Here is an 8,320-nt window from a genome sequence, read left to right on the forward strand (position 1 = left end):
AAGTACCATCGTATTTCTCAAATTCTGGCATTTTAAACTTCTTCGGCATTTTGACCTTTTCATAAACCGAGAGGTCGAACGGGAGTGAGCTCTGTGACTCCTGCAGTTGTTTCACTTTTTCTTCCAGTTTCGCGAAGCGTTCATCCTGCTCCGTCTTAGGGACATTGACAAGCTTAGCCTTTTCCACATTGATCAGGAATGGGTCCTCTTCCAAATCAGGCATGTCATCATCACCCATTTGGGTCTTGTTTGCCTGCTTTGGGATAACTATCTTGAGGAGAGCGGGTGCAAGAGTTGGATTCACTCGAAGGGATTGGATTTGAGTTGTTATAAGCTACATAGAGGTGGCTAACTATTGGAGTTGTTCTTCCATAGCAAAGATATGATCACGCATTTCGGTTTGTTCGGCCATTCAAGCTCTCAATTGCATGATAATGGGCGAGCGTAGAGGATCCGTTACCACCTAAATAATAAAATATGAATACACATAAGTATTTCATGTAAAACATGCCGGTCCATGACGAAAGTCTAACCGCTTTTATTCATTAATGAAATTGTTTGACATTGACAATGTAAAAATACTTGAAAAGCCCTAGACAAAAAAGGTAAATGACTCAACTTCCTAAACATTAAGCTAAAGTAAAAAGACTAAATATATTCAAGCCACTTTATTTGGCCCGATCCATAAACAAATGGGAAGCCAACGCTCGATGTAATTGCCTTTTCTCTTTGGCATCCTTCTTGGCTTGCTTCTCAAGTTCTTCAATCTTCCTCTTGTGACGATTAAGCTCCGCTTGCTGAGTGGGCTTTTCAGTCACATCCGGGGCCTTTAGGAGATACTCGGTCGGAATCTTGTGTTGACGGATGTACTGAGCCGTGGCATAGTAGGTCTTTTCTTTTCCTTCAAGCTCATCTTCAAGCAAGCTCAACTTTTGTTCAAGACATGCAAGCCAAGCTTGTTCGATACAGCGAAGATCCTTTTTGTGATCACCATCCTTGGCAGTGAATCGGATTTGAAACAAACCCAGCTTGAGAGGGGGCGGTAGATCCTGCACAACTCGATATTGACGGGCCACTCGGAGTGGGTAGTAGGAAGTGGCACCTGTGATCCCCAATAGTGGGATCGGCTCATTATCACCATGAGAGAGATGTGCCTTGGAGACTTGAAACCATTTAGCATGCCATAGGAAAATCTTGGTGTTCGGATTTTTTAACAATTTGACCCATTTTGAGTAAGAAAGATTTGGAGTTCGATCTTGATGGTTTTTGAATACCTCGATGGGATGATGGGAATTGGTGACATTAATATTATTCATGTGAATATCAATCTTACTCATATGAGAAAAGAACCAGATTTGTAAGAGTTCAATTGGTGCACGAAAGGTTTTATCTTCATCTCCTTTAAATCGGGTGAGTGACAAAAATGTTTTAGCTAGAATAGTGTTGACAAAACTAATCCCAGCACACACTTGTTTGACCACCCATGGCGCCTTTACGAAGAGGAAAAACAATAAACCTGAAAAAGGCTTGGAGGAAGATCTTACTTTTTAAAAGATTGTTAGCATTAGTAAAACTCTGATCTAGGAAGGAGAAAGGACATGCAAGACAATTATCTTTCAACACCCTTTTAATCTGATTCTTATACATCCTAAGAAAGTCAGACAAAATTGATTCAGGTTATATTCCAAGAGGTGGGTTTATTAGTTCCAATTCCAAAGGTTTTCCTAAGGCAATGCTGTATTCCTTTAGGGTCGGGGTCAGCTTGTGCTTACCGAATATGAACGTTGATGTTTGGGGGCACAAAAAATGAGCTAGTGCTTGCATGACGCCACTTTAAACATCAATGTCAAGGAGGGGAACAAGGCGACCAAGTCTGTTTTCCACATAGCTTTGACCATCGTGGCCTAGACGATCCCACCATGATTTGAGTTCAGCCTTCGGTGTAGGCACGAATGGAATGTTGGATCTTCCCATTGTTTATAGACCAAGTCTCAACCAACCTAATGTCATGGACCGACCAAAGACATAGTAAAGTAAGTAAATTGCAAGAGTAAAGGGGAGGAAACTTACTTCACCAGGCGATTAAAGCAACCACATAGACAAGCACATGAAGTGTGAGGTTCGATTTCTAACTAGGAAGGTTAAGCAATGTGGAGTTAAAAGGGTGGGATGACTTAGTTACAGTCTCGCATACTAAGTCAAGTACTTCTAACTCCAACTCAGTCAAGAATAATACCCCAATGCGACGCAGCCTCGCGGGCAGAGGTAAACATTCTTGACACCAAAAAAAAAAAAAAAAAATTGGGATTGAGTTGGGTAACCTCTACTACGCGGCCTCGCGGTTGAAGTTGTATCCAACTCAATACCATCATCCTAAGTGTCCTAGTGCGGCCCAGGTTTGGCGGCAGGTTGTATGTGCAAAAGTGTAGTGTAAATGCAAAGCATGCACAATAGTTTATATCAACCAACACTTTAACAAGAAATTAAACCATACATTCCTACACCTCCCTACAAAACAAAGGTTAGCAATCACTACTCCCTTTATACCTCCCAATCTGTAAGAACATTTAACACCTTAAATGTTAGGGACATACTTGGGATCATCGCTACTAAACAAAAATATTTTTAAAAGAAAAATAAAAATTGGCCTAAGTCCACTGAGTGTTTTAACACAAGTCCCCAGTGGAGTCGCCAAGTTGTCGCGACCAAAATTTCGGGTGCACCACTTAAAGTTTGGCTAATGGACTACTAAGTCTTTAAACTTAGCTCAGGCTCTCCCAAGTCCATACAAATTCACGACTTAAGATTCAAATATTTAACATGCAAATGATTATTATCTAGAAATTGCCACTAATCGATTTACGGTGGGTCGATTAAACACCTAAGTAAAATAATTGGAGAATTATTTTATTCCTACGAACTAGAGACTAAGGGTACGAGGACTTCGTTACACTAGATTTCTCTAATGCCATTTCGATACCATTTCTTTTTAATTTTCAAAAATGTTTTTGCATGCAGCTTTGGATTGATTTTAAATCTATTTCCTTAATATGTGAGATGATCATGCAGGTGCGCAATCCACCAATTTAACATCCAAGAAAATAATGAATAAATTACAAAACTTACCTCTTAGCAACAAAAGCATCTACGTCGTTAGATCAGTATTTACATCAACCCTAAATATGATTTCTAATTAATACACAATTTCTTTTTTTCTTTTTCACTTAATTAATGAGAGTCATGCAATGCAATGCAATTTAACTTAATGACATGCAATTTATAGCTAAATGGATCTAACCACAATCACTAAGTAACATGCATTTCATGAACCTAATTCTATATGACATGCACATGACATAATCTATTTTCTTAAAAAGCATTCAACCTATCCTAGAGATTGAAACTAATTTATCTTAAGACAATTTTTGTATTTTTCACGAAATTCAAAATTAGAAAAATGTGAAAATTATCTAACTAAATTAAGATTCTATCTAACATATATTAAGGATTAGGTCAGGCTAAACCCTAATTTAAACCAAGATATTATCTTAACTTAGCAATCTCTAACCTAAGATGCAATTCCCCTAAACTTATAAAATATTATCTAGAATTAAACTAACCTAATATGCAATGACGTGCAAAGGATGCCCGCATTCTAATTTTTTTCTTTTTTTTTCTTTTTTATCAAATTAGCAAATAATTAAACATGCAATTGAATTCAATGAAACGAAAATCTAACATCCTAAATTTATGTTTTTGGTAATTTATATTTTTTTAAATTCGAAGTAATAAATTTCCTACCCTAAACATACAAGATAATCCTAAAGCATGCAATATTCTAACTCAAACATATTTCAAGATAAATAAAGCAATCAAGACAAGACGAGCCATTCAAAATCATCAAAAATATCAAACATTGTTCAAATGAAGGGATAATATTTCGCCAGTAAAATCAATAAATTGATCTTAAACCTTAAAGATCAAAGTATCAATTTTATTTCCACTTGATTAATTATTTCATCTAAAGCCTTATAGATGAAATAAAAAAAACCCAGGTGCGGTTGTGAATCAGGTAATATGTTGGAATTTCCAATCATATATTAAGGACTAATTATACTAAAAAAGAACAAATAAAGTAAAATAACAAAAATAATAAAATAAGATAGATAAATAAAAGAAAAAACTACCTAAATTGATTTTTTTCCTTTTTGTCTTTCTCTTTTTCCAAGCAAAGCAGAAACGTAGTGGTCGCCGGCTTTCCGGTGAGGGCCGCGGCAGGCGTCGGAGCTCCGGCGAGGGTGGACCGGTAGATGAGTGGAGCAGCAAGCAGTAGTGATCGGTGGAGTAAGGGCTCGACGCGACGTCCGGCGAGGCAACAAACTGGCGATGGAACTTCGAGCTGGGGGCAAAGCAGAAGCAATGTCATGAGGATTCCAGATCTAGTGCTCGGGCAGACGCACAGGGACGGAGGCACTAGGTCGTGAGCTGGCGGGTCCGATCTGGACTTGCTATCATCGGGGGACGTGAGCAACAAGCGAGGAAGCAGGGGCGGTGAGCCAGCTCGGGATCCGCTGGGTCGCGAGTTGCAGGCGAGTCAAGGGCGAGATCGGCGTTTTGGTGTGGCAGAAGAGGGTCACGGTGGCAAGGATTGGCACGACAAGGCAACAGAAACGTCATATCATCACCAGATCTGGAAGTTGCAGGCGACGGAGTAGATCTGCTAGGTCGACGGGCATTGGGCAAGACCGGTGGAGAAGCAAAACGGCGATGGAGCAAAGAAGGCTTGTGGGTCACTAGCGCGAGTGGTGCTAGCGCGGTCAGGGATCCTCTGGGGAAGGCGAACAGTCGTCGCTAGGGTTTCGGCCCCCCTCCCTTTTTTTTTTCAGTTTGGTCTCTCTCTCACGTCACTCCGTACGGTCTATGCCCACTATTTCTTCGACCAAGGCAAACCAGAGTTGACCTTTGACTTTCAACTCTAAAAAAAAAAAACCTCCTCACGTATCCGCTCCCCAATTTTCAATTTTATTTTTCATCTTCGTACACGCACCACACCTTTTATAGGGGAAAAATTTAAATCTTTGTTGCACATTTTATTTCCAATTTCACTTGCGCATAATCTCCTGAATATATCGTTGCACCCCGCGCAATATTCTCTTTTGTATTTTTTGAATATTCCATCCGTAAATTTCATTTTTGCTCAAAATATGTCTCCATTGTATGTTACTTGAATATGTGAAAAATCTTGCCCTTACCGTTTGTCCAATAAAATAAAATAACACAAAATAACATAAATGTTATTAAACTATATGTCGTGCAATTTTTATTATTTATTTTTTGGGGTAAAAATTAACCCATTTTTATATGCAAAAATTTAGGTGTCAACATTAGGCCTTTAGTTGCTCGTATATTGATTATATTGCATGTTTAATTTACCTTATTAACTATGTTTGCAATTGCTTAGTGGCATGTGTTAATTTTATTGCAATTGGGATCTTGATAGCTATGATTCTTACGTTAATGATTGCGTACCCACATGATTATCTCACATGTTAGTGGATAGGTATAAAATCAACCCAAACTGCCTGATAAAAATATTTCCTTTTAAAATGAACAAAATTAGGTATTGAAAAGGCACTAATTGGTCAATTAGTGTAATCAAGTCCTCGATCCTAGATTCTCTGGTTGCGTAGGAAGTGAGGTATACTCACATGCCTCACTTGATTTCTAGCCAATCCCAATAGGCTAGTGGCGACTTATTTTTGCAAAATTTTAAAAAATATTCAAATGTCATGCGGGGTATGGGCTTGGGAGAATCCACGCCTAATCATGGGTCTTAGGCCCATCCTTTAGGCAATACCCCTAAACTTATTCTCTCCCCCGAGGGTAGGTCGCGACAATCTTAAAGGACCCTATATGATAATATTGTGTAGAAATTTTTTATTTCAATATAGTCATTTACGACTATTTCTTTTGTAAGGAAAAGTCTGAATCTCTAGATAAATTTAAGATTTTTTTTCTAACTAAAAATTGAAAAATAGTTAGGATAAGTCTTAAAGGTTGTCAGACTGATCGTGGTGGTGAGTATTTTGGCAAGTATGGCAATACTACATAGCTTAAAAGGCTATTGTCAAATACTCGGAAGATAGTAACTTAATTTACTATACCTGAAAATCCTGAACAAAATGGTATGGCCTAATCGCATCATAATGGACGTAATGATTAGTATGCTTATTAGGACTATTTTACTCGGTTTTCTATGAGATGATACTTTGAAAGTAGCATTTTCACATACAAAACAGTGTTTCTACCAAAATTGTTCCATTAATTCTCTTTGAGTGATGGATTTAACGTAAACCTAACTTGAACCATCTTAAGGTTTAGAGTGTGCTGCAAAAGTGAGATTATATAATCCAATGTTAGGTAAGTTGGAATCCGAAACCACTCGGTATTATTTTGTTCTTACCAAGATCATTCAAAGGGGTATTAATTTAATGAATGTACAAGAATTATGGAATCACAGACAATAAAATTTTTAAAGTTCGATGTAACCGCAAAAGATAAATGCTCTAAGACTATTAAGGATAATAATATGGTGGAGATCACTGTATCTTTGTCTTTGCCTATACAGACAATTATGGAGTCTCCTACACCACAAACTAAGCTTGTTGAGATTTAGGATATTGGTCATGAGACAATTCTTGATGAAATTTTTCAAGCTTCTCAAATGCAGAATGAAGTGGTTATAACTTTACTCAGGAGATCTGTTAGGAAAAGAAGATCAATTATACCACCAGACTATATAATCTATCTGTGAGAGCATGACTACGATATCTACTACATAGTTAATCTAATGACTTATACAAATGATGTTTTATTGTCCTCAATCATATTTGTGATTAGATGCGATGAAAGACGATACGCAATTTATGAAACACAATTGTGTTTGGGAACTTGTTGAGTTGCTTGCAAGGTCATGAACTCATTAGTTGCAAATGGGTATATAAGATGAAAAGATATTCTAAAGAAAGATTGGAGAGTTTAAAGCCAAATTGGTAGCCAAGTGTTTCACTAAAAAAGAAGAGGATGAATAGTGAAGATTTTTTTCTAATCTCTTCTAAAGATTCTTTCAAAGTGAACATGATATTAATAGCTCATTTTTATATGGAGTTACACCATATCGATATTAAAATTATCTTTCTAAATGTATACTTTGATAAAGAAGTCTATATGGTGCAACTGGAAGGTTTTGTAGCAGATGATTTAGATAAACTTCTGTGTAGACTGAAAAGTGTTAAAGTTTTATAGTGTTGTCACTTCATTCAATTAAGAACAAAATAAATCAGTATATGTACTATAAGGTTAGTAGGAGGAAATTTATTTTTCCACATTCTATGTACATAATATTTTGCTTACAAATAGTGATCTTAAATTACTACATGCGACAAAGCGGATATTATCGAAAAATTTGACATTGAAGCCCTTGATAAGGCGTCTTTTGTTCTTGGCACTAAGATTCATAAGGATCATTCTCACCATATATCGAGTTTAGCCCAAAGGACATTTGCTAATTGAATTTTGGAAATATTCAATATATATCATTGCAAATCAGGAATTGCTCATGTCATTAAAGGTGATGAATCCAATATCACATTATCCTTATCGGACATTGAGAAAACTCAATTGAAGTATGTACCTTGTGTTAGTGCACTTGAAAGCATCATGTTTGTGTAAATTTGCACTAAACCAAATATTGCTTTTGCGACAAGACTTCTAGGCAGATATTAGTTAAATCTAGAACATGATCACTAGGTCAATGCCTATGAGGTTTTTATATACTTAAAGAGGACAAAAGACTATATAATGATTTACACACATGTTCAAATCCTGTAGCTAGTAAATAATTCGGAGACAAACTTTGCTGGCTATTAGGATGATATGAAGTCGACAACGGAATACATCTTTATATTAGCAAAAGGTGCAATAAACAGAAATCTATGTCATTCTCTACCATGTAAGCGGAGTTTATAACATGCTTTTCAGCTATTACTCAAACTATTAAGCTTCGGAACCTCATTAGGAAGTTGATTGTATTTGACTTTATAGATAGATCCATGCCGTTATATTGAGACAATAACTCTTCAATGTTGTTTATTACCAATGACATAGGACTCAAGAGGTCTAAACATATGGCGGTCAAGTTTTTTACTATAAAGAAATGGTATGGAATAGTAACATTACAGTAGAACATATTTTCACAAATAATATCTTTGTAGATCCATTAATTAAAAATCTTTGCCCTTATGTTTTTGAACGACATGTC

Source organism: Eucalyptus grandis, chromosome 6, assembly GCF_016545825.1.
Source record: "Eucalyptus grandis isolate ANBG69807.140 chromosome 6, ASM1654582v1, whole genome shotgun sequence".
Taxonomy (NCBI): Eukaryota; Viridiplantae; Streptophyta; class Magnoliopsida; order Myrtales; family Myrtaceae; genus Eucalyptus; species Eucalyptus grandis.